Genomic DNA, 27692 nt, shown 5'->3' with positions numbered 1-27692 from the left:
CGACCAAAGAGCTGGTTGTATGCCTCCTAAGGGTCATCTCTATAATCTCTCCGGTCCGGAGAAACAGGCAATGCGGGAGTACATTACTGAGAACTTGGCAAAGGGGTTCATCCGCCCTTCTCGGTCACCGGCCGGGGCGGGGTTTTTTTTAGTTAAAAAAAAAGATGGTGGTCTTAGACACTGTATTGACTACCGAGGTCTAAACAAGATCACCATACAGAATCGTTATCCATTACCTCTGATAGACGATCTCTTTGGCCAGATTACCAATGCCACGATTTTTTCAAAATTGGACCTACGTGGGGCATAAAATCTGGTATGCATTAGGGCTGGTGACAAGTGGAAGACGGCCTTCAATACACCCGACGGGCATTACGGGTATCTAGTTATGCCCTTCGCGTTGTGTAACGCCCCGGCCGTCTTCCAGGACTTGATAAACAAGGTTTTCAGGGAGGTGTTGGGGAGGTTTGTCGTGGTATATCTCGATGACATACTGATTTTCTCCCCAAACCTCGTGGAACATCGCAAACATGTCAAATACGTGTTGAGGAGGTTGAGACAAAATGTACTGTATGCAAAACTAGAAAAGTGCCTCTTTGAGGTCACTCAAATTCCTTTTCTAGGTTACATCATCTCAACGTCAGGACTCTCTATGGACCCAGAAAAGGTTTCGGCTGTCCTAGAGTGGCCGCAACCGGTGGGCTTGAAGGTACTGCAGAGATTCCTTGGTTTTGCTAATTACTACCGGAGATTTATTAAGGGATTCTCTTCGGTAGTAGCCCCTCTGACTAGCCTAACCAAGAAAGGGGCTGACCCTTACCAGTGGTCATCGGAGGCCCAGGCCGCATTCAATACCCTGAAGAAACAGTTTTGCTCGGCACCCATACTGAGACATATCAACATCGCTCTTCCCTTCATAGTAGAGGTAGATGCCTCAGAGATCGGGGTGGGGGCTGTGCTGTCTCAGCGCTCGGGTCTGCAGGGCAAGACACATCCTTGTGCCTATTTCTCACGCAGGCTCTCTCCTGCTGATAGAAACTACGATGTGGGCAGGCCGGCCCGCCCATGAGGCGGGGTGAAACTTTTGCCTCAGGCGGCACTTCTGGGGGGGCGGCACCCGCCCGTCCATGTGTGTGGGGGGCCGCCCGAGCTGGAGGGGATAACGGGCAGGAAGGGGGTATTGGGCCTAGCGGCGGGGAGGGGGGTCGGACCCCCCCCTCCCTCGCCTGGGTCCCCCGTCCTCCGCTCCCCTCCAGCTTTAAAAAGGTCCGTGCTGTGGCTGCAGCTATTCGTAAGAGGCAACGGGCGGGCATTACTCACCTCTTCCTCGTTCCAGGCCAGCGTGCGCTCCACTGACATCACTTCCTGCTACGGCGGCGATTTCACTGAAAATTGCCTCAGGCGGCAAAAAGTCTAGGGCGGGGCCTGGATGTGGGCAACAGGGAACTGTTGACCATCAAGTTAGCCTTCCAGGAATGGCGCCATTGGCTGGAGGGTGCAGAACACACCATTACTGTATACACTGACCATAAGAACCTGGAGTACATTGAAGGGGCTAAGAGGCTCACTCCTCGTCAGGCCCGCTGGTCCCTATTTTTCTCGCGTTTTAGATTTGTTATCACGTACACTCCAGGTTCCAAGAACATTAAGGCAGACGCTCTCTCCAGATGTTTTGAACCAGAGACAGCTCAGCCCGCACTCCCCGAGAGTATTGTACCACACAAGGTGGTGCTGGCAGCCACTGAGACCTGGGAGGACTGGGCGGTCACACTGGCACCTCACCAGCTAGATACCCCAGAAGGGAAACCAGAAGGGGTCCTCTTTGTTCCACTCCCATTCCGTTTGCAAATCGTGCAGCTATTCCATACCCATAAGAACACAGGTCACCCGGGAGTCACCCGCACTCTAGATTTACTCACAAGGTGTGTTTGGTGGCCTTCATTGGCCTCAGATTGTAGGGAATTCGTCAGAGAGTGTGTGGTGTGTGCCAGGAGTAAACCGTCTTGCCTGGCTCCAGTGGGTATCTTACAACCCTTGCCAGTTCCAAATGAACCATGGACCCACCTGTCCATGGACTTCGTTGGCGAGCTTCCCAAGTCAGAAGGTATGACTGTGATATGGGTGATCATGGACAGGTTCAGCAAGATGGCCCACTTTGTTCCTCTTAGGGGATTCCCATCAGCTCAAGACTTAGCCAACCTCTTCATACAGCACGTCTTCCGATTACATGGGATTCCGGATGATGTAGTTTCGGATAGAGGAGTCCAATTTATATCAAAGTTTTGGAGGGCCTTTTGCCATAATTTGGGTATGAACCTGTCCTTCTCGTCTGCGTATCACCCACAGACCAACGGGCAGACCGAGAGGGTGAATCAGGCACTAGAACAGTTTCTGAGGTGCTATGTGGCAGATGCACAAACAGATTGGGTTAAATTCCTGCCCTTTGCTGAGTTTGCACACAACAACCTGAGGAGCGCTTCAACGGGCTTGTCCCCTTTTCAGGTTGTGTCAGGAAGGTCTCCTAAATTTTCCCCATTGCCGGTGTGCTCCTCTCCCTTCCCAGCCCTGGAAGAGTGGCAGAGGGTTTTAAAGAAACTTTGGGGACAAGTAAAGGAGAATTTAGGAGTAGCCTTCCAGAATCAAAAGAGACAGGCCGACAAGAGACGGTCTGTTGAATGGCACTTTTCTCCTGGAGACATGGTGTGGGTGTCAACAAGACATTTGGCACTCAGACAACCGTCCACCAAATTGGGGCCCAAGTTCATAGGGCCTTATCCGGTGGCCAAAAAGATCAATGAGGTCTCATATGTGATTGATCTCCCAGCCAGCATGAGAGGTGGGAGATCGTTCCATGTTTCTTTATTGAAACCGGCAGTATATGTGGATTCCCTCCCTCCCCCCCCCCCAGTGATAGTGGAAGTCCAGACAGAATACGAGGTGGGTAAAATTTTGGATTCCCGGCTGGTACGGAATTCCGTACAGTATCTGGTTCACTGGAAAGGGTATGGGGTGGAGGACAGATCTTGGGTGCCAGAGAATCGCATGCATGCTAAAGAATTAAAGAAGAGGTTTCATCAGTCACATCCAGAGAAACCGGGTGGGAAGTGTCCGGAGTCCACTCCTCAAGAGGGGGGTACTGTGAGGAATAGCGGAGCTGCCGCCGCGCGAGGCAACGTGGCGGCGGTCTCCGCTTCCCAGCCGGCGGGTTCCGTCATGCGTACGGATCCGCCGGCACAGAGCAGGGGGGACACCGCCGCCGCTGGCAGTATGGCGGCGGGTCCCGCTGTTCTCCCGGCAGACTTCGGAGTGCTCAGTTGCTCCTTGTCTGCTGTCGTGAATACACACTCTGTGTTAGCGCTCAGACCTTAGTGCAGTTCCCTGGTGTTGATACTAAGGATTTCACACCTTAGCTTAGGATTATTGTTGTATATTGATCTGTGTTTTGACCTTTGCTATCCCTGACTACTCTATCTCTTGCTGATCTTGTACCTTTGCCTATCTGATTCTTGTTGCCGACCTCTGCCTGTCTAACGATTACTCTCTGCCTTCCGCTCCTGTACCGCCGCCGCCATGTCTGTTGCCAAACCCTTGCCTGTCTGACCTTTCTCCCTTCAGTGGAACGTCTCCCACTGGAGGGTTATCTCTGGGGGTCAATATTCCTCACTCAGCCTGGTTAGAGGATCTCACTCACGGGGTTCCCATTCAGAGGTAACCACACCTCTGAGGAATTGCCGTGAGGTGGATATTTCCACACTTCCGTGATAATACTGTCTTTATTGTGTTCTTTTGCTGGTGTCCAGAGGTTAGCAAAATATCGGATTATCGGTGATACTGCAGATCATTAATAATCGGGTATATATCTGCATTCTTGGTGATACTGCAGATCGCCAAAAATCAGATTCTCTCTGCGTGCTGACACCGATCCTGACACTACGTTCCTCCTCTTTTTTGCTCTCGTCTGGTTTGATGCGATCCAAATTAAACTTGCTCAAGGGAAGGAGTGAAAATATCTCAACCCGCGTCTCAGGCTTCAAGTGCGTGCCCAACAGCCCACCTACGCATAGATACGACTCACCCCTAGCCGTGTCCGCCAAGCGAACTAACTCCTGTCTCCTTTTCCTTTGTAACTGCTTGCACTGGTGTCACACCAGTTGTTGCAGTGATTGCTGCTGTAACACTATTACCATTAGCTGTCTCGAGCTCAACAGAGTTTGCTGAGTGCCCGACTCACTGCTCCCCCGAACCAGTCCAAGCTTGAGCCGGTGACCCTGACCGTGCTCTGAGTAGGAGTGCGTAATGCCTCCTTGATACCCTGTATCAGAGACGACTCCAGCGCCGTAACAGTCAGTGACATAACTGTGTACTCTGTAAAGTGGTGCAGAAGATGCCAGTGCTATAAAAATATATAATAATAATAATAATAATAATATAATAATAATTCTCTTACAGCTGTCCTCAACGATGAGATGGAGGAAGATTGCGAAGATGTGGAGTCCGTTTGGGTAAATATTCATGGTGGAAATAAAAGTTGCCAATTGCTTATTGGGGTATGCTACAGGCCACCTCTTATTAATGAAGCTGCAGAACTGCGATTACTACAGCAGATTGAAAAAGCTGCAAGTAAAAATTAGGTCATAATTATGGGCGACTTCAACTTTCCAGACATTGACTGGAGTATTGAGGCTACCCATTCTGGTAAAAGCAGCAGATTTCTGGCAGCACTACAGGACAATTACCTGACTCAAATGGTAACTAAACCAACTAGGGGGAATGCATTACTGGATCTGATCATTTAATAATCTAATAGATTATTAAATTAGACATTATCTAATCTAATTATCTAATAGACCAGATAATGTATCAAATGTGCAGGTTCAAGAACATTTGGGAAATAGTGATCACAACATGATAACATTTGATCTGGTGACTGATAGGCCACAGGGCATCGGGACCACTAAAACTATGAATTTTAGAAAAACAAAGTTCAATCAAATTAGGCAGGCACTAAGGTTGGTGACGTGGGATAATGTACTACAAGGGGAAGACACTGAGGGGAAATGGCAAGCTTTTAAACTTATACTCAATCAATATTGTAGTATGTATATCCCATATCGAAACAAAATATCTAGGAATGAAAAAAGGCCTCTATGGATGAATAGAAAGGTTAAAGATAAAATGAAGAGGAAAAAGAATGCCTATAAGGTCTTAAAACAGGAGGGGACCGAGGCTGCACTAAGCAATTATAAGGAGTGCAATAAAAATTGTAAAAAAGAAATTAGGCAGGCAAAGATTGAAGCTGAAAAACAAATCGCTAAGGATATCAAATCTAACCCAAAAAAGTTTTACAAGTACATTAACTCTAAAAAAAGAAAGGTTGAGTATAGGACTCCTAAAGGATGAGGGTGGGAACTCAATGGTGGATGACCAAGGTAAGGCAGAGTTATTAAATGCTTTCTTCGCAAAAGAAACAGCACTGTTGCAAACTACAGAGGCGGAAGAGTCTCAATCTTCTAACTGTAATATTAAACACTTAAAGCAGGAAGAAGTGAAGGCAAGACTAAATAAATAAAAATAGACAAGGCACCTGGCCCGGATGGCATGCATCCTCGGGTCCTAAGGGAATTAAGTTCAGTTATAGATAAACCCCTTTATCTTATCGTTTGTGACTCTCTTGCAACTGGCAGAGTCCCAGTGGATTGGCGTACAGCCCACGTTTTCCCATTATTTAAGAAGGGCAAAAAATCAGATCCAGGAAATGATAGACCTGTAAGCTTAACATCAGTTGTATGCAAACTATTTGAGGGGTTACTAAGAGATACTATACATGACTTCATAGTAGAAAAAAATCTTATTTCTCAGCATCAACATGGGTTTTCTAAAGACAGGTCCTGTTTGACTAACATGCTCAGCTTTTATGAGGTAGTGAATGCTAATATGGATATTGGGAATGCTGTAGATGTGATATACTTGGATTTTGCAAAGGTCTTCGACACTGTTCCCAACAAAAGTCTGGTGCAAAAGATGAGGATGCAAGGACTGGGGAAGAGTCTGTGTTCATGGATAGGGAACTGGCTAATGGACAGAAAACAAAGAGTTGTGGTCAATGGATCGTACTCAAAATGGGAGACTGTTAGCAGTGGGGTCCCACAGGGGTCTGTTCTGGGTCCAGTGCTCTTCAATTTATTTATTAATGACCTAGTAGATGCAGTAGTGAGCAATGTTGCTATTTTTGCAGATGATACAAAATTGTGCAGAATCATCAACTCTCAGGAAGATAGTGTCATATTGCAACAGGATCTGGATAGGATGGCTATATGGGCACATACATGGCAGATGAAATTCAATGCTGACAAATGTAAAGTCATGCATTTTGGACGTACTAATGGTCTAGCACCATACAAAATAAATGGGATACAGTTGGGGACATCAAACTTGGAGAAGGACTTAGGAGTACTCATTGACAACAAGTTAAATAATCGTACTCAATGCCAAGCTGCTGCAGCTAAAGCTAACAAAATTTTGGGATGCATTAAAAGGGAAATAAAAACTCGAGATGCTAGCATAATATTACCCCTGTTTAAATCTCTAGTAAGGCCACATCTGGAATATGGAATTCAGTTCTGGGCACCACATTACAAAAAAGATATTGCAGTTTTAGAGCAAGTGCAGAGACGAGCAACAAAATTGATACGTGGGATGGAAGGTCTCACTTATCAAGAAAGGTTAGATAAACTGGGTTTATTTAGTCTAGAGAAATGACGCCTTAGAGGGGATCTAATTAACATGTATAAATACATCAGAGGGCAATATAATAGCTTGGCGGATGAGCTTTTTGTCCCTAGGCCTTCTCAAAGGACTAGAGGACATGATCTGCGCATGGAGGAAAAATGTTTTAGCCATTTATTTAGGAAAGGATTCTTTACAGTAAGAGTGATTAAGATGTGAAATGCATTGCCACAGGAAGTTGTTATGGCAAACTCTATACCTGCATTTAAAGGGGGCTTAGATGCTTTCCTTGCAATGAAAGACATCCATGGCTACAATTACTAGGTAATGGCTAATGATGTTGATCCAGGGATTTTATCTGATTGCCATCTGGAGTCGGGAAGGAATTTTTCCCTTTAGGGGCTAATTGGACCATGCCTTGTAAGGGTTTTTTCACCTTCCTCTGGATCAACAGGGATATGTGAGGGAGCAGGCTGGTGTTGTACTTTATACTGGTTGAACTCGATGGACGTATGTCTTTTTTCAACCAAAATAACTATGTAACTATGTAAAATATGGAAGGACATTAGACTATGACTATGGTAGGATTAGATTGTAAGCTCCTCTGGGGACAGTCAGTGATATGTCTTGCTATATCTCTGAAATAAAAGAATTAAGAGGGCGTGATCAGGCATGGGGCAGTGTGGGCGGCATAATCAGTCAACTGGCATGAGTGTGCATTAAGACTAGACAAAAGTCAGTGACCTGGAATAGGCCACTTTACGCACCATATGCAATGTCATAAAACGGCTAAAGCTCTGAGAATAAATATAAATAAATATGCACCCACATGACTTCAGACTGAAAGTGATCATTGACAGACTTGATCTAACACACTTTATAATTTTGCAGGAAATGTTGGTTAGTTTTGAGAGTTTCATGGCATATTGAAGAGGGTATCATTACATTTGGCAGCAATGTATAGAGCAATGCTATGCTGCTCGCATATACAGCTTGTAAAGAGCAAAGACTGACGAGCAAACTACGGAAAATAACACTCAGCAGACTTAGAGAACCTGTAACAAAAAAAAAATTCCCTGGGGGGTACTCACCTCGGGAGGGGGAAGCCTCAGGGTCCCAATGAGGCTTCCCCTACTCCTGTAGCTGCAGGCAGTCCAGCGCTGGCTCCCTCGAAGAGTCCCGGAATCCTCCCTCGACAAGCGCGCTGATTTATTTACCTCTCCTGGCTCCAGCGGGGGCACTGTTTCGGCTCTCCGCACGGAGATAGGTGAAAATAACCGATCTCCATCGGGTCCACTCTACTGCGCAGGAGACTTGCATCTGCGCAGTAGAGCAGCCCGACGGAGATCAGCTATTTTCGTCTATCTCTGTGCAGAGAGTCATTACTGCACCTGCGCTGGAGCCGGGGAGGTGAATATTTATATTGCCTCCGTTCCGGGAGGATTTTCGCCGCTGCCGTGGGACCGAGGAGGATGGAGGAAGCCTCAATAGAATCCGGAGGATTCCCCCAGCCGAGGTGAGTACCCCCCAGGGGTTTTTAAGGTTATAGGTTTTCTTTAAAAACAAAAGAAAACACAGGACATGAGGAAAGCAATCAGCCTAGCCTATATGATTATGTGTATGGCCCCACAATTCACATCTATGGCTGTGACACAGCACAGTCCTGCCTGGTTTTATGTGTCCGGCTGCATTCCCCAGCCACACACTTTCTTTTCTCCCCCAAATCCCAGATCTGTCCGGGTAAAGCACAGTCCTGTCTGCTTTGTGTGTCTGAGCCTCTGTATTTACATGTGACAGTGCAGTGGCTGTGACTTACTATATACAGTAGTCCCCGCTGGTGCTCTCTTCTTCCAGCTTGAATCAGCCGTGTTTGATGAGCAACTCCGCCCCTCCCCTCCACTATGCCACTGAAGAGTGGGGCAGAGTTGCTCAGCAGACACGCCGATTCAAGCTGGAAGAAAAGAGCAGCAGCGGGGACTACTGTATACAGTAAGCCACAGCCGCTGCACTGTGACATGTAAATACAGAGGCTCGGACACATAAACAGACAGGACTGTGCTTTACCTGGACAGATCGGGTATTTGGGGGAGGAAAGAAAGCGTGTGGCTGGAGAACGCACGGCCCCTCCAGCTCGGGGCCCAGTTGCACGTGCGACCGTGGCCCCTGATGATGATACTGCCATTCAGGGCTGGATTTGTACTTTCCAGTGCCCTAGGCCTGCTGTCACCAAGCGCCCCCTCCCCCCCCCCCCCCAAAAAAAAAAAAAATTATCCAACACTCTGACTAGCAATCATTGGTTTGAATGGGCTCATCTCAGTTGTGCTGCTCTGCCTCCCATTCAACAAATAATTCCTGTAATTTGCGCTCCTGCCCGAATGTGCACAGTAGCCAATAGCGTACAGAGCATGCATACTTGAGAAATGACGCTGATGTATGACCGGTACTTGTCAAGAATGCATATCACTGTACCAGCCTCGGTTGCTGTGCACATCTGGGCAGGAGCGAGAAATTACAGGGAGCGCGAGTGGCCAGAGCATGCGCTGCTTCTTTGTCCTCTGTGCGACTGGCTGCAGTCGGAGCCACAAACAGGTGGCAGGGCAGTGCAATGGAGAAAAGCCCATCCAAAACACAGAACAGGTAAGTAGCAAACATCCTGTCAGGACCCACTTTGGATGTTCTGTTGTAAATACAGTGGACCTGAACTCAGAACTTCCTCTCTGCTCTAAAAGATACGCAACAACATAACCTTTCAATAAAACATTTTTGTTACAACTGATACAAATCCTGCAATACATCTGCAGTGTGTCTACTTCCTGCTTTTATGGAAGCAGACATATTTTTAACATCCTGTGCTTTCAAATGAGCTTAGCTGTTGTGGCAGTCGGGTGACACAGTGTAGAGATCAAATTACAACTTGTGACACAGAGGAGGGGGAATTAGACAGGCTCTCTAAATACATACAGGGTACATATCTCTGTTTTCCTTCTGTCCTGTGCAAGAGTTCAGCTCCACTTTAAAGCATCTGAATGACATTTATTTATATTTGCTGAAAAATCTATGCATCTCTTTTGAATGCTGAATGTACATATGGTGGTGTGCTCTAACATATTGGCAGTATATGGGAACAAAGTCTGAAGAAGGCTTATTTAAATTGCCTTTAAAACTTTTTTTTAGGGTAAATGAGGCATGTAGCATCATGTTTTTTTAATGATGTGGGGACTTAAAATCCCTCTCTCTCTCAGATGGGAAATCCGAGTTTGCTTGGACAGTGCTATTCAGATTTTAAAAAATATCCGAATTGCTATTCAAAGTTCGGATAGTGGAAAAAGTTCAGATTATCTGGGTAGTTCGGATACCCAAATATTGGATGAGCACCACTGCTCAGGTGTATTTAAAATGACAGTTTAGCAATGAAAGGGAAGAAAACAGCATTTTTTATCCTGCAGTCTCATAGATGGTAGGAGCTGGAGGACAGAAAATGAGTCAGGAAAGAGTTAACTAAGGAAGAGAAGCGACCACTGCTACTAGGAAAAAAAAAAGAAAGACCGTCATAAATTAGGATTAGATTAATTAACAACTGCTGGGGTCAGTGTCAAAGCTGTAAAAAAGGTGAAGAAACTGCAGAGCTCTCTGATGTTTGGGAATGCCTGCATTAAAACTCAGCAGAACTTCGTTCTATCTGCTGTGTAATGTAAATCTCTGGTATTTCTCACATCGATCTGTAAGTCTATCATACAAAGAAAGGAATGGATTATCAGGTGACCGTTATGATTGATCCTGATTGTTTTAACACATCAGGAAGTGAGAGAGAGATGCAGGGATTGGGGAACTCTGGAATTCAGCTATTAGTGCAGAGCAGGGCGCTGGATGGCTGCGCTGCGGGACCAGAAGAGCTGATTTACTTTGATATATGACCTCTTCTCTCTCCAAGTCATGCCGCCCTTCTTATCTTATCTAATTTTATCGCCCTATGCCTTGGCCTTTCTGGCCTTTCCAGAAATCCGGCCCTGCTGCCACTGATGTCATGTGGGATCCTAATAGACAAGAAGACCAGGGGGACAGTTCAGAGGGGGAGTCAGAGAGGAGTAGGAGGCGACCAGTTGCTGAAAGAAGCAGGGGAAGCTCGTCATCAGAAACAGCTGGAGGCAGTGTCAGGCGGCATGTCTCGCCACCTATGGACAGCAAGCCAACATGCTCTTCAAAGTCAGCTGCTGACGACACCACCAAAGTGCCATCATTCCAGGGCTCAGTGGTGTGGAGGTTTTTGTGTGTGTGTTTGCCTCAGATGAGAGCAATGCCTTCTGTACTATCTGCGATCAAAGATTGAGTCGTGGAAAGACCAAGACCCGCGTAGGGACAACTGCCTTACAAAGGCACATGGTGAAAAAGCACAAACGGCAATGGGAAGACAATCTGAGGAAAAGCAGCAAACAAAGGCAAAGCCACTCTCCGCCTCCTCTTCCTCCTTCAGGTGCAGCATTTTCTTCAGCCGCTTTATCGCTTGCACCTTCACAGCCACCCTCCTCCACTCCGCCTCTCACCTTGAGCGCTTCCTGCTCCTCTGCCCACAGCAGCAGTCAGGTGTCCCTGAAGGAAATCTTTGAGTGGAAGAAGCCAATGTCTGCCAGTCACCCCCTTGTCCGGCGTCTGACAGCTGGCTTGGCGGAACTGTTATCTCGCTAGCTGTTACCATACCGGCTGGTGGACTCTGAGGCCTTCCAAAAATTTGTGGTGATTTGGACACCGCAGTGGAAGATACCAGGCCGCAGTTACTTTTCTCAAAAGGCGATGCCCAAAGTACCATGATGTAGAAAGGCTAGTGCTGTCATTTCTGGCACACATCATTGGGTCAAGGGTCCATCTGACCACGGATGCCTGGTCTGACAAGCACGGTCAGGGCAGGTACATTACTTATACGGCACATTGGGTCAACCTGGTGACCGCTGGCAAGCAGGAAGTACGTGGCTGTGTAGTGGACCTAGTTGTGACACCTCCGCGGCTTGCAGGCAGGCCTCCTGCCACCTCCTCTCCTCCTCCTCCTACTCCTCCTGCCATATCATCTCCAAATACACACCCCCAGCTCCCCAGGGCCTATGCTGCATGCAAGGTATGACGGTGTCACGCCATCTTGGACATGTCTTTCCTCAAAGCCCAGAGTCACACTGGAGCAGCTCTCCTGGCTGCTCTGAACTAACAGGTGGATCAGTAGCTGACCCCACACCAACTAGAGATCAGTAACGTGGTGTGTGACAACGGCAGCAATCTCATTTCGGCTTTGAGTTTGGGAAAGTTGACATATGTACCCTGCATGGCACATGTGTTCAATCTTATAATCCAAAGATTTGTGTCTAAGTACCCAGGCTTACAGGAGGTCCTGAAGCAGTCCAGGAAGGTGTGTGGGCATTTCAGGCAGTCCTAAACAGTCATGGCACGCTGGGCCGATATTCGGCGGAGAAACAACTTGCCGGTGAGGCACTTGATTTGCGATAGCCCGACTCGCTGGAATTCAATGCTCCTGATGTTTGACCGCCTGCTACAACAGGAGAAAGCTGTCAAAGAGTATCTGTCTTGCCCTGCCTCAAGCGTCCTGTCAGAAAGGACCTTCAGCACAGCTGGGGGCATTGTCAGTGAGAAGTCTCCTAGGTCACAAAAGTGTTCAGTACCTCACCTTTATCAAAATGAATGAGGCATGGATCCCGGAGGGCTACTGCCTGCCCGAAGACTAAGTCAGTCCCCACACACAGCCTCTCTGCCTGCACGCCGTGTGACTGCCTTCTCCGCTACCACCAACAGTGTCCAGGACTCCAGGTGGATTCTTGAATTTTGCTATAATGCGCTTTGAGTCCTATGGGAGAAAAGCGCTTTACAAATGTTATTGTATTATTGTATTGTATAATAATTTTTCTGGTGCGTGTACATGCCTGTGTAATTTTTCTGGCTGCACTGCGGATGCAACAACAAAACAAAAGGCAGGTACATGTGTCAATTCCCCTTCGTGATCGCTACCTTGCCACGGTGAAGGGGCACAATGAAGCAATGACCGGCTAAATGAGTGTGTTGGAGTTGGGGGGCACACCTGACCCAAGAAGATAGATAATAAGGTTGTTGCTTCATTGTGTACAGACCAAATTCGGTCAGCTGGACACTCAGTCACTGTTGTTCTGTCATTCAGCTACCTTAGCCTGACCACGTGGGCTTGAAAACCGCCATGGCCTGCACTCTCGCCATGGTGCGCACCAGTCCAGCACGGCCGTCACTATACAAACAGCTGTTTGCGGTGCGTTACACAGTGAGTTTAGTCTGTCAGTGTGAAGCAGTACACTAATTGGCATGTATCCCACTCCGCCATGCCCCCTACAGGTCTTTAGACCCCTTGAAACATATTTTCCATCATTTTAGTGGCCACAATTAATGTTTGTAGTTTTGAAGGTTCGCCTGCCCATTGAAATCTATGGCGGTTTGAAAGTTTGCATGTTCGCAAACTTTTTTCGCGTCTTCGAGTTCGAGGTTCGCAAACCAAAATCGGAGGTTCGCGACAACTCTACGCCTGACTGGGAGTAACCACAGCAGTCAGAGCGCAGAGAGTGTATGGCTGGATATATTATCCTAATCTTCCGCCTCGGTCACAGATGCATGATCTTATACAATTAGCTACGAAGTGGCTGCAGCCTGAGCTACTTACAGGACCCCAGATGGTGGAACAGTTTGTGGTTGACCGGTACTTGAGGTCCCTTCCAGTTGAACTGCAGTGGTGGGTTAGTCATGGAGACCCTAAAACCGCAGGCCAGCTAATCGAGCTGGTTGAGATAATACACAGTCATGGAGGATCTATTGTCTACAGCTGGCATTCGGGGTCCAGATGCAAGTCGGAGAGCAAGATCTTCCCTGTCTGGAAGGTTTACTTCACGGAACCCTGGAACCAGCGTTGAAAAGTGATGCATCTCCACTGTTCCTTCGAGAGCTGCAACCAGCAGTGGCTGCCCCACAGAGGAGAGATGCCCTTCAATGTTGGCGATGTTCCGCCTGGGGCCACACTAGGGCTCAGTGCCCACTACAGGAGGAACCTATACAGTGTGGAGCAGGGGTCTAGTCCTGGGAAAAGAGGTGAGTGGACGCCAAACAATGTGCGTGGTCAAGCATAACGTGGGCGTGGTCATGGGTGGGGCCAAATATACATGACCTTAGCAGTGATGTAAAAGGTCTGCCGGGGAAGTTTGAGCTCTGCCGTAGTGTATCCCCCAAAAATAGATGTAATCTGACAGCATTTCACCAAAAAGACACATAATCTGGTAGAAGTTCCTCCAAAATACAGATAATATGGCAGTGGTTCCCCCAAAATAGACAATGTGGCAGCAGCAGTTCCCCCTACATACACATAATTTGGAAGCAGTTCCCCAAAATACGCGAAACCTGGCAGCGGATCACCCCAAATACACGTAACACCCAAAATACATATAATCTGGCAGCAGTGGTTCCCCAAATACACACAATCTGGCAGCAGTTCCCCAAAATACAATGATATGGTAGCAGCCGTTCCCCTAACATAGATAGTATCTGGCAGCTGTTCCCCAAAATACATAACAGCGGTTCCACAAAAATGCAGATAATCTGACAGCAGTTCCACCAAAATAGGTACCCCCAGCATAGGTAGCCAGGTCTATAGGTGTCCCCAGTATAAGTAGCCATGAGTATAGTAGTCCCCAGTATATGTAGCCAGAGGTATAGTTGCCCAGTATATGTAGCCAGGGGTATATGTGCCCAGTATATGTAGCCAGAGGTATATGTGCCCAGTATATGTAGCCAGGAGTATATGTGCCCAGTATATGTAGCCAGGAGTATATGTGCCCAGTATATGTAGCCAGGGGTATATGTGCCCAGTATATGTAGGCAGGAGTATATGTGCCCAGTATATGTAGGCAGGGGTATATGTGCCCAGTATATGTAGCCAGGGGTATATGTCCCCAGTATATGTAGTCAGGGGGTATATGTCCCCAGTATATGTAGCCAGGGGTATATGTGCCCAGTATATGTAGTCAAGGGTATATGTCCCAGTATATGTAGTCAGGGGTATATGTGCCCAGTATATGTAGCCAGGGGTATATGTAGGCAGGGGTATATGTGCCCAGTATATGTAGCCAGGGGTATATGTGCCCAGTATATGTAGCCAGGTGTATATGTGCCCAGTATATGTAGCCAGGGGTATATGTGCCCAGTATATGTAGCCATGGGTATATGTGCCCAGTATATGTAGCCAGGGGTATATGTGCCCAGTATATGTAGGCAGGGGTATGTGTGCCTAGTATATGTAGTCAGGGGTATATGTGCCCAGTATATGTAGCCAGGGGTATATGTGCCCATTATATGTAGTCAAGGGGTATATGTCCCCAGTATATGTAGTCAGGGGTATATGTCACAGTATATGTAGGCAGGGGTATATGTGCCCAGTATATGTAGTCAGGGGTATATGTGCCCAGTACATGTAGCCAGGGGTATATGTAGGCAGGGGTATATGTGCCCAGTATATGTAGCCAGGGGTATATGTGGCCAGTATATGTAGGCAGGGGTATATGTCCCAGTATATGTAGGGAGGGGTATATATCCCTAGAATAGGTAGTCAGGTGTCCCCCCAGTAGGAGGGGAGCAGAGCAGTGGAAAGAGAGCTGTGGGGAAGGGGGGCCATCTCCCCCCTCCTTCCCTCACCTTGGGGCTCTCCATCCCTCGCTCTTCCCTCCAGAACTAACGTGCGGGCGGCTGGCAGCGGGCGGGACTTACCTCTTCTCGTTCGGCGCGAGCACTCCACTGCAGCTAGTCTGGTCTAATCCAGACCAGAGCGGTGGCAGATCCGGCGCCGGAACGAGAAGAGGTAAGTCCCGCCCCGCTGCCAGCCGCCCGCACGTTAGTTCTGGAGGGGAGAGCGAGGGAGGGAGAGCCCCAAGGTGAGGGAAGGAGGGGGGAGATGGCCCCCCTTCTCCACTGTGCCCACAGCTCTCTTTCCACTGCGCTGCTCCCCTCCACAAATGCCAGGGTGGACGGTGTTCACTCTCTGGAAAAAGCAAGTGGACGTCGTCCACCCGCGTCCACGCACCACTCGACCCCTGGTGTGGAGTAACATTAAGAGTGTCCTTCTTTGCTGAGGAGGTTTGCATTGCTTATCCTGGTATGATGGTAACCCTGGTACAATCTGAGATAATCGTAGAGGTTGAAACCTCTCAGGGTGGTTTGCATCAACTGAGACACTAGAGACTACCCTGTGGTGCCAGTCTCCATCACCACCTGCTGCGGAACCATAACCCACACCGTCAGAGTGGTAAGAAACCTGGTCCGCCAGGTCATTTTGGGGTGTGACTTTCCAATGATTTGGGAACTGTGGAAAAGGGTGCGGGAGGGATTATCTTGTGATGTGAAAAGTGACAATGTCACCGAACCCTTACAAGGTGAGGTTGACAAGCAGCCATCTGGTCAGAATGTTCCTAAAATGTAAAAATGACTGTTGTATCTGGAGATGAAAACGTTCCTGATAATTCAGGTTGTCTTGAAATTATGGAATGTTCCCCATTACAGGTCATGCTTGGGGAAGATGATGGGGAAACATTCACAAATGCTGTTGACTCTGATCTGAATGTATCAAGGGGAGAATTTAGCACCGCTCAGATGCGGGATCCCACATCTCAGGTTTCTGTAATTGATGATGTACCCCAGGAATCCGAAGTTGAGGACCGGTTTCCCCATTTTGCAATTAATGGAGACTTATTGGGCTCAATTCTGGTAGCGTTTAGTAAATAATTACCTCATGGAATTGGGTTTACCTCATGAGGGAAATCGACTTTTGAATTCTGGTAGTTTAAGTAAAGTTTTACCTCATGTAATTTCATGAGGTAATTCATGTGGTAATTTTCTACTATAAGGCTGGTTTCACAGTGGGACGTTAAAGTCCCACGTTACAGCAGCCAGTAACGCAGCCTTATTCACAGCACTGTAAAATCAATGTTGCTGTTCACAGTAACACGTTGCGTTACATTGTAACGCAGCACGTTAAAAACAAAGTGCTGCATGCTGTACGTTATACTGGGCTAAGCCACGTTAGACTGTTTGCACATGCTCAGTAATGTTGGAGGAGGAGGTCTCCCCTCCTCCTCTGCGGCCAGCCACATGGCTAATTAATATTCACTGCACTGCAGAGACTCGTGGTGGGACTGTAGTGTTGTCCGTATCATGAACGAATCGTTCATTTGATCCGGATATTTTTTATGAGTCGAATCATCCGGATCATCACAATGAAAGATTCGGTTCACAGTGGATGTCTGTCTGGAAGAAACAGGAACATGCAGAATGTACAGTGCAGGGAAAGTCCTGTCCTGCTAATCATTTCACCCAGTCTGCTTCCCTAGTAAAATGATTCAAATGATTCGGTTCAAAGATCCTGATCTTTTCAATGATCCGATTCAAATGATCTAAATCCTTAAAAAGATCCGGACTTCCTATGACTAACCTGGAGCTGCTGCTTTGAGAGCTGCATAACGCGGCTCAATCTGACGTCCAACTTCAACACCACCATACGTTGCATTAGGGGCACGTCTTGGTGTGTAAGTAGCCTAAATGTGTGGTATTTAGTAGTTAAATACCTCACACTTGAATTCTGAAGTGAAATAAGGTGCATGTTTGCATGTCTTTTACCTTACATAATTAGACCTACCCCTACCACATGATAAATGCAGTGCTGTGACAGAATTGTGATATCTGTCACATAACATGGAGCCTTTTCAGCTTGTTTTCTGTTCCAAACCCCCCCCCCCCCCCCTGACCCCCAGCCTCTAAAAGTGCTCCGACCTACCACCCCCCACGACCTCCATCCTCTAAAACAGTGCTGTCCAACTTTTGCGGGCTTGGAGGGCCGTTTGTTTTCCAGACCACATGGTGGAGGGCCGGCCGCCCCCCACCCCCACAAAAAAAAAATTTGCAGCAGTTTCACCACAAAATGCAATTAGAGTGATAGCAGATTCTCCAAAAAATGCAATCAGATTGTCAGCAGATATCCCCACAAATACAATCTTATTGGCAGCAGATTTCCCCACAAATGTGACGAGATTGGCAGCAGATTTCCCCACAAATGCAATTTTATGATTTCCCCACAAATGCGACAAGATTGGCAGCAGATTTCCCCACAAATGCAACGAGATTGGCAGCAGATATCCCCACAAATACAACGAGATTGGCAACAGATTTCCCCACAAATGCGATGAGATTGGCCGCAGATGTCCCCACATATGCAACGAGATTGGCAGCAGATATCCCCACAAATACAAGATTGGCAGCAGATTTCCCCACAAATACGATGAGATTGGCCGCAGATTTCCCCACATATGCAACGAGATTGGCAGCAAATATCCCCACAAATACGAGTTTGGCAGCAGATATCCCCACAAATGTGATAAGATTGGCAGCAGATTTCCCCACATATGCAACCAGATTGGCAGCAGATATCCCCACAAATATGAGATTGGCAGCAGATTGCCCCACAAATGCGATGAGATTGGCTGCAGATTTCACCACATATGCAATGAGATTGGCAGCAGATATCCCCACAAATACGAAATTGGCAGCAGATTGACCCACAAATGCGACGAGATTGGCTGCAGATTTCCCTACAAATGCAGCCCCTAAGTTAGTGGGGATCCCAGAGCTGAGGAGGGGGGCACAGCGCAGGAAGGGGGGAAATTGTGCACAGAGCAGCAGTACTTCCTGCGAGAGCGTAATAGGTCAGTGGAGGAGACGGAGACCAGCCCAGCGGCACGCAGCGCTATTGCTCTGATCATTGCCGGTAGGTGATTTCTCGCTGCTGCCGCTGGCTGGCTGCACTTTTGGAGGGAGTGGGGAGCGCGGAAGGGGGGGCCCCTAGGTGAGGGAGGGGGGGAGGCTTCCCACATGCCATTTAACTTCCCCTGTGTCACATTTTCACAGCCCTTTGGTACCCCTACCCATCATTGAGGTGCCGCTTGAGCGTATTACCATGGATATAATTGGACCACTGGTAAAGTCTGCCAGGAGGCATCAATATATCCTGGTAATACTGGACTACACCACCCACTATCTGGAAGCGATTCCCTTGAGGAAATCCTCGTCCAAGGCAATTGCCTATGAGTTATTTATTATGTTCACCAGTACAGGTTTTCCCAAAGAGATCCTTATGGATCAAGGTACGCCATTTATGTCAAAAGTGATGACTGATCTATGCAGGCTCTTTCAGATCAAGCAGTTGAGAACTTCTGTCTACCATCCTCAGACTGATGGTCAGGTAGAGCGGTTTGTTAGGAACCAGCCCTACGACAAGCCTGCAGAGACGGTTCCCAACTGGGGATTCTGACCAGATCGAGAGGGGAAGCAGGCTTATTCAGCTAACACAAGGATGTCACCACTCAAAAATACTTCTCACTGTCACCACTAGCTGCTGCTAGACACATCAACAATTCCTACTCTGCTGTCGAGGGGCCTGCACTCAGTTCAGCGTTTTCGTATTTGGATCACCTGCGCGCTTAGACCTAAGTACGGGAATGCCACACACACACGCAATCACACGGTAGCAAGGCACAATCCCAGCATTACAATCAGGCACTGAACTTTGTATTACACTTTACACTGCAGTCTCTCTCTAGGAATACGAGCTCTGCTAGTACATCAGAAGTCAAGCTTATTAAATAAATATTTAATCAAGAAAAAAGTGGAACAGTGCAGAAAGAAATATATACAAAAGATTTACAAAAACAACGTAAAAAATACAAGGACACACAACAAGACAGTTTGCAAACATAAAAACAGGAATCAAAACAGAAATGGAACTTTTACCAGCGCCAAGGTCCAACTTGGCTATGGGAGTGTAACGATTGGTGTCAGCATGCAGAGAGAATCTGATTATTGGTGATCTGCAGTATCACCAAGAATGCAGATATACACCTGATTATGGATGATCTGCAGAATCACCAATAATACAGATATAGTACTAACCTCTGGACACCTGTATATAATCGTGAGTGTTTGGTGTAACAGTATGACTTTGAGTAACGCACCTGATGAGCAGGTGATCTTAGGCAGTATGGGCAATACTGCTCTTAGAGAGTACAGAAACCTTCCAGCAGCCTGAGACTCTCCAAGGGGTGGAGTCAGGCTGAAGGTAGGAAGGACCAGAGAGTGAGTGACACCTGAAGGTGGATGTCACTGACAGATCTGGAGACTATCTCTTAAGGGGAGAGATAGCTCTCGAGGTCGGGCAAGCCAGGTCGGCAACACACGGACAGACAAAGTACAAAGACAGAAAACTGATTCGGTATCCAAGGCAGGCAGGGTTTGGCAACGGAATATCACATTTGCGTGGTACCGAATCAGAGAGCAGAGGAATAGTCAGGAAAGCAATAGGTCATAACAGATATCAAACAATGCCTAGTCTTGGGTGTGAGGTCCGTGGTCTCCACACCCCGGAACTAGTCTGATGTATAACAGAAAGATAACACAAGTTCCCTAGTCTTGGGTGTGAGGTCCGTGGTCTCTACACCCTGGAACTAGTCTGATGTATAACAGAATGATAACACAAGTTCCCTAGTCTTGGGTGTGAGGTCCGTGGTCTCTACACCCTGGAACTAGTCTGATGTATAACAGAATGATAACACAAATTCCCTAGTCTTGGGTGTGAGGTCTGTGGTCTCTACACCCTGGAACTAGTCTGATGTATAACAGAATGATAACACAAGTTCCCTAGTCTTGGGTGTGAGGTCCGTGGTCTCTACACCCTGGAACTAGTCTGATGTATAACAGAATGATAACAATACAAGTAATCTGGCTCAGTGTGAATTCCCAGGTCCTCCTGGTTCAAACACACTGTTGGATCTGACTAAGGTCTGAGTGCTTCCACGTAGTGTTCGCAACGGCAGACAACTTGTGAGTGGCCGGCAGTAACTATATATAGAGCAGCGCTCTCCGGCAGCACCCCTAAGTGATGAACCAATGGTTACCAGCTCTGAGGTCAGCTGACCAGCCTGGTCAGCTGATCCCTCCTTGGCCATCATAAAAGTTCTGCCTCTCAGCGCGCGCGTGCGTATTCCTGAACCTATGTGAACTAACAGACTCAGCCACACCAGATGCACGCTGCTGCGTGCAAACCGCCGTGCTGGACGTGGAATCAGCCGCCTTGCTGTCAGCACACGCGGCGACTTTTCCTCGTTCTCTCACAGTACCCCCCTCCCCCTGAGGAGTGGACTCCGGACACTTCCCACCAGGCTTTCCAGGATGCAAGTTATGGAATTCCTTCTTTTATTCCTCTGCGTGCATACGACAGTCTGGCACCCAAGTTCTCTCCTCTATGCCATACCCCTTCCAGTGAACCAAATACTGCACGGAGTTCTGCACAAGCCGTGAGTCCAGAATCTTCTCAATTTCATACTCAGGTTGATCATCAATCAACACAGGGGGGGGGGGGGAGCAGAATCCACGTGCACTGCCGGCTTGAGCAAGGACACATGAAATGATCTCACACCTCGCATGCTGGTAGGGAGATCAATGGCATAAGTGACATTATTGATTTTCTTGGTCACTGGAAAAGGACCCACAAATCTGGGACCTAACTTGGGCGACAGTTGCTTTAAAGCCAAATGTCGTGTGGACACCCAGACCAAGTCTTCTGGAAGAAATTTCCATTCTATGGAACGTCTCCTGTCAGCCTGTTTCTTCTGGTTCTGAAAAGCCCTCCCCAGATTTTGTTTAACCATTCCCCAAATCTGTTTCAAAGACCTCTGCCAATTCTCCAGGGCTGGAAACAGAGTAGAAGCCACTGGCAATGGGGTGAACTTAGGTAACCTTCCCGTCACCACCTGAAATGGGGAAAATCCTGAGGAGGATCTCTTCAGATTGTTGTGTGCAAATTCTGCAAACGGCAAAAAATTTTACCCAGTCGGTTTGTGCATCTGCCACATAACACCTCAGAAACTGTTCCAGGGACTGATTGGTTCTTTCGGTCTGGCCATTGGTCTGTGGGTGGTAGCCTGATGAAAAAGAAAGCTCCATGTCTAACTGATGGCAGAATGCCCTCCAAAACTTGGAAACAAATTGGACTCCCCGATCTGACACTATATTTTCCGGAATGCCATGCAGCCGAAAAATATGCTGGATGAAGAGATCAGCCAATTCCTGGGCCGAGGGGAGTCCTTTCAGGGGGACAAAATGGGCCATCTTACTGAATCGATCGACTACCACCCAAATGACTGTCATGCCCTCAGACCTGGGGGACAAATGAGTCCATGGTTCACTCGGAACTGGTAAAGGCTGTAATGTTCCAACAGGTGCCTGACGGGAGGGTTTACTCCTAGCACACACTGCACATTCTCTCACATACTCCTTGCAGTCTGTTGCCAATGATGGCCACCAAGCACATCTCGCAATGAGATCCTGGGTTCTGGTGGCCCCAGGATGCCCAGCATTCTTGTGGGAATGGAACAGCTGCAATATTTGTAGGCGAAAAGGCAATGGTACAAACATGACCCCCTCAGGCTTCCCCTCCGGTACATCTTGTTGGAACGGACCCAACGTGACTGTCCAGTCTTTCCAGGTCTCAGTGGCTGCCAGAACCATTTTATGAGGGACAATGGTCTCTGGGTCTGAGGGCTGTGCTGTCTCAGGCTCAAAACACCTGGATAAGGCATCAGCCTTGATGTTCTTACTACCAGGGGTATACGTGATTACAAATCTGAATCTTGAAAAAAATAATGACCACCGGGCCTGTCGGGGGCTAAGTCTCTTAGCGCCCTCAATGTACTCCAGAAATAGGCACAAAGATGCAGTTTTCCCTGCAGACCAGAACGCTGAGACAGCACAGCCCCTACCCCTACCTCTGAGGCATCTACCTCCACGATAAAGGGAAAGGTGACATCAACATGTCTCAGTATGGGAGCAGAACAGAACAGTTTCTTCAGAGTGGAGAGAGCAGCATGGGCCTCAGGGGACCAGTGGTGAGTATCTGCCCCTTTCTTGGTGAGACTGGTGAGAGGTGAAATCACTGTGGAGCACACCTTTATGAACCTCCTGTAGTAGTTGGCGAACCCCAGGAATCTCTGGAGAGCCTTCAGTCCCACAGGCTGAGGCCACTCCAAGACAGCTGAGACTTTTCCAGGGTCCATAGAGAGGCCAGAGGTCGAAATTATGTACCCCAGAAAGGCGACAGAGGTCACTTAGAAAATGCACTTTTCCAATTTAGCATACAGCATATTTTGTCTTAACTTCTGTAACACAAATTTAACATGTTTCCTGTGTTCTGAGAGGTTGGATGAGAAAATTAGTATGTCGTCTAAGTACACCAAGACGAATTTGCCCAATACCTCTATGAAGACCTCGTTAATCAGCTCTTGGAAGACGGCCGGGGCGTTACACAACCCGAAGGGCATCACTAGGTACTCGTAATGCCTGTCGGGTGTGTTAAAGGCCGTCTTCCATTCATCACCGTCCCTGATATGCACAAGGTTGTATGCACCCCTCAAATCCAGCTTCAAGAAAATCTTAGCATTGGTGACCTGGGTAAACAAATCGTCTATTAAGGGCAGAGGATAACGATTTTTTACTGTAATTTTATTTAAGCCCCGATAATCAATGCATGGGCGGAGGCCTCCATCCTTCTTTTTCACAAAAAAGAAACCTGCCCCTGCTGGGGACTGAGAAGGACGAATAAAACCCTTAGCTAAATTTTCTCGGATGTATTCTTGCATGGATAATTTCTCTGGCCCAGATAAATTATAGAGATGACCTCTAGGGGGCATACAACCAGACCTGAGATCAATGGGGCAATCAAAAGGACGGTGTGGAGGAAGTTTATCTGCTGACTTGGGACAAAACACGTCCGCAAATTCTGCATACTGATTTGGCAATCCCTCCATGTGAATCTTGGTTTTACCTAAGGTTACCTTCGCTAGACAATGATGATAGCAATGGGTAGACCAGCTCGTTAGCTGTCCTGTAGCCCAATTGATCTGAGGCGAGTAAAGTTGTAACCATGGCATACCAAGAATGATCATGGAGGTTGTCATTCGCAAAACCAGAAACTGTAAATCCTCTTTATGTAACACCCCCACCGTGACCCTTAACTCTGGGGTCTGAGACAGAGGGTGGTTACTCTGCAGGGGGGATAATCTGTTGTTTCAACGGGGAAATTGGAATCCCCAATTTCTTAGCAAACTCGTAATCCATAAAGTTGGCTGCTGAGCCAGAATCAATGAAGGCCTCAGTGGTCTCAGTCCTATCTTTCCAAGCTACGGTACAAGGGAGAAGCAAACGTTTATCATCTAGAGGTAACGACTGCGCGCCTAGGGTATTACCTCCGACTACACCTAGGCGGCATCGTTTCCCGACTTTTTGGGACAATTCTGCACTCTATGACCCCCCTCTGCACAGTATAGACAAAGCTGCTCTGTCTCTCTGCGCCTCCGTTCCACCCAGGACAATCTCGACCGACCAATCTGCATAGGTTCTGGAGGAGGCAAAACGGGTGGAGATGAAACAGATGGGGATGCAACGTAGGACACATATCTCACATTGTTCCTACCCCGAGTCTGTCTTTGATAACGTAGGCGATGATCAATTCTGATGGCTAATTAAATGTCCTCATCAATAGACTTCGGCTCAGGATGACCCAACATTAGATCAGAGACTGCGTCTGACAACCCTGACAAAAAACAGTCAAGAAGTGCGAATGAGTCCCATCTAGCTGACACTGCCCACTTCCTGAACTCTGCTGCATAGTTCTCCACCGGACCCTTGCCCTGCTGCAGTGTCTTGAGCTTCCGCTCAGCGGTAGAGGCAATGTCCCGATCATCATAAATTATAGCCATAGCTTTAAAAAATTCCTCCACTGAGGTCAGGGCCGGATGCCCTGTCTGAAGACTATATGCCCAAGTTTGGGAATCCCCTGACAACAAAGTCTTAATAAAGGTTATTCTCTGTGCCATGGTTCCTGATGAGTTAGGCCTTAACTCAAAGTATGACAACACTATTTCTAAAATTCCGGAAGTCAGATCTGTGACCAGAAAACCTTTCAGGTACAGGCATACGTATGTCTGTGCTAGGAGGGGATCGCACTGAATTCACAGCCGTCTGAAAGACTTGTACAGTCCCAGACAAAGCGTTGATTTGGGTCTGGTGACTGTCCAGCACTCGGGTGTAATTCTCCACCGAAGTGGTGAGTGCATCAAGACAGCTGCTGAGTGCGTCCATTTGGGTTTGGTCTGCCGTTCTGTAACGATCGGTGTCAGCACGTAGAGAGAATCTGATTATTGGTGATCTGCAGTATCACCAAGAATGCAGATATACACCTGATTATGGATGATCTGCAGAATCACCAATAATACAGATATAGTACTAACCTCTGGACACCTGTATATAATCGTGAGTGTTTGGTATAACAGTATGACTTTGAGTAACGTACCTGATAAGCAGGTGATCTTAGGCAGTATGGGCAATACTGCTCTTAGAGAGTACAGAAACCTTCCAGCAGCCTGAGACTCTCCAAGGGGTGGAGTCTGGCTGAAGGTAGGAAGGACCAGAGAGTGAGTGACACCTGAAGGTGGATGTCACTGACAGATCTGGAGACTATCTCTTAAGGGTAGAGATAGCTCTCGAGGTCGGGCAAGCCAGGTCGGCAACACACGGACAGACAAAGTACAAAGACAGAAAACTGATTTGGTATGGTATCCAAGGCAGGCAGGGTTTGGCAACGGAATATCAGATATGCGTGGTACCGAATCAGAGAGAAGAGGAATAGTCAGGAAAGCAATAGGTCAAAACAGATATCAAACAATGCCTAGTCTTGGGTGTGAGGTCCGGGGTCTCCACACCCCGGAACTAGTCTGATGTATAACAGAAAGATAACACAAGTTCCCTAGTCTTGGGTGTGAGGTCCGTGGTCTCTACACCCTGGAACTAGTCTGATGTATAACAGAATGATAACACAAGTTCCCTAGTCTTGGGTGTGAGGTCCGTGGTCTCTACACCCTGGAACTAGTCTAATGTATAACAAAATGATAACACAAGTTCCCTAGTCTTGGGTGTGTGAGGTCCGTGGTCTCTACACCCTGGAACTAGTCTGATGTATAACAGAATGATAACAATACAAGTATTCTGGCTCAGTGTGGATTCCCAGGTCTTCCTGGTTCAAACACACTGTTGGATCTGACTAAGGTCTGAGTGCTTCCATGTAGTGTTCGCAACGGCAGACAACTTGTGAGTGGCCAGCAGTAACTATATATAGAGCAGCGCTCTCCGGTAGTGTTGGGCGAACAGTGTTCGCCACTGTTCGGGTTCTGCAGAACATCACCCTGTTCGGGTGATGTTCGAGTTCGGCCGAACACCTGATGCTGTTCGGTCAAACCGTTCGGCCGCATGGCCGAACTAAGAGCACATGGCCGAACGTTCCCCGAACGTTCGGCTAGCGCTGTGATTGGCCGAACGGGTCACATGGTTCAGACCCGAACGCGCTCTGATTGGCCGAACTGTCACGTGGTTCGGGTAAATAAATACCCGAACCACGTCATATTTCCACCATTTGTCTGTGGGTTTAGCTTTGGGTAGGCAGGCAGGGTAGTTCGCGCTCCAGCCACGCTAGCCAGGGTCCCCCCAGTCATTGTGTCGCTGCTGGGAATAGTAGTACACCGCTCGCTCAGCATTCTGTTTACTGCCACTCTGTGTACCTCGCTCAGCCACACTATATAGCATTCTGTTTACTGTTCTGTGTCTGCTGGGAATAGTAGTACACCGCTCGCTCAGCCACACTATATAGCATTCTGTTTACTGCCACTCTGTGTCTTCTGGGAATAGTGGTACACCGCTCACCCGCCACTGTATAGCATTGTGCTCTGTGTCGCTGCTGGGAATAGTGGTACACCGCTCACCCGCCACTGTATAGCATTGTGCTCTGTGTCGCTGCTGGGAATAGTGGTACACCGCTCACCCGCCACTGTATAGCATTGTGCTCTGTGTCGCTGCTGGGAATAGTGGTACACCGCTCAGCCACACTATATAGCATTCTGTTTACTGTTCTGTGTCTGCTGGGAATAGTAGTACACCGCTCGCTCAGCCACACTATATAGCATTCTGTTTACTGCCACTCTGTGTACCTCGCTCAGCCACACTATATAGCATTCTGTTTACTGCCACTCTGTGTCTTCTGGGAATAGTAGTACACCGCTCACCCGCCACTGTATAGCATTGTGCTCTGTGTCGCTGCTGGGAATAGTGGTCCACCGCTCACCCGCCACTGTATAGCATTGTGCTCTGTGTCGCTGCTGGGAATAGTGGTACACCGCTCAGCCACACTATATAGCATTCTGTTTACTGTTCTGTGTCTGCTGGGAATAGTAGTACACCGCTCGCTCAGCCACACTATATAGCATTCTGTTTACTGCCACTCTGTGTACCTCGCTCAGCCACACTATATAGCATTCTGTTTACTGTTCTGTGTCTGCTGGGAATAGTAGTACACCGCTCGCTCAGCCACACTATATAGCATTCTGTTTACTGCCACTCTGTGTACCTCGCTCAGCCACACTATATAGCATTCTGTTTACTGCCACTCTGTGTCTGCTGGGAATAGTAGTACACCGCTCACCCGCCACTGTATAGCATTGTGCTCTGTGTCGCTGCTGGGAATAGTGGTCCACCGCTCACCCGCCACTGTATAGCATTGTGCTCTGTGTCGCTGCTGGGAATAGTGGTACACCGCTCACCCGCCACTGTATAGCATTGTGCTCTGTGTCGCTGCTGGGAATAGTGGTACTGTATAGCATTTCTGTACTGCCACTGTACTGCTGCCAGTCAGCGTGTACTGTAAGGATAAGTGAAATGAGGAAGAAATCCGGTGAAAGAGGGAGGGGCAAGGGAAGAGGTGTTTCCCCTGACTGTTCACGTACAGGCCACAGGGGAGCACCCAAGAAAACCCACTCAAT

At 47.9% G+C, this 27692-nt stretch overlaps 1 protein-coding gene across 4 annotated transcripts in view; it reads right to left on the bottom strand.

Moving 5' to 3' along the window:
• NOX1 (NADPH oxidase 1) overlaps positions 1-27692 on the bottom strand; it is a 2086008-nt gene that overhangs the window by 394306 nt on the left and 1664010 nt on the right. The window lies entirely within an intron of this gene.

The sequence above is a fragment of the Hyperolius riggenbachi genome, chromosome 8, assembly GCF_040937935.1.
Source record: "Hyperolius riggenbachi isolate aHypRig1 chromosome 8, aHypRig1.pri, whole genome shotgun sequence".
In the NCBI taxonomy this organism is placed as follows: Eukaryota; Metazoa; Chordata; class Amphibia; order Anura; family Hyperoliidae; genus Hyperolius; species Hyperolius riggenbachi.
This window is presented reverse-complemented; position numbering and strand designations above follow the sequence as displayed.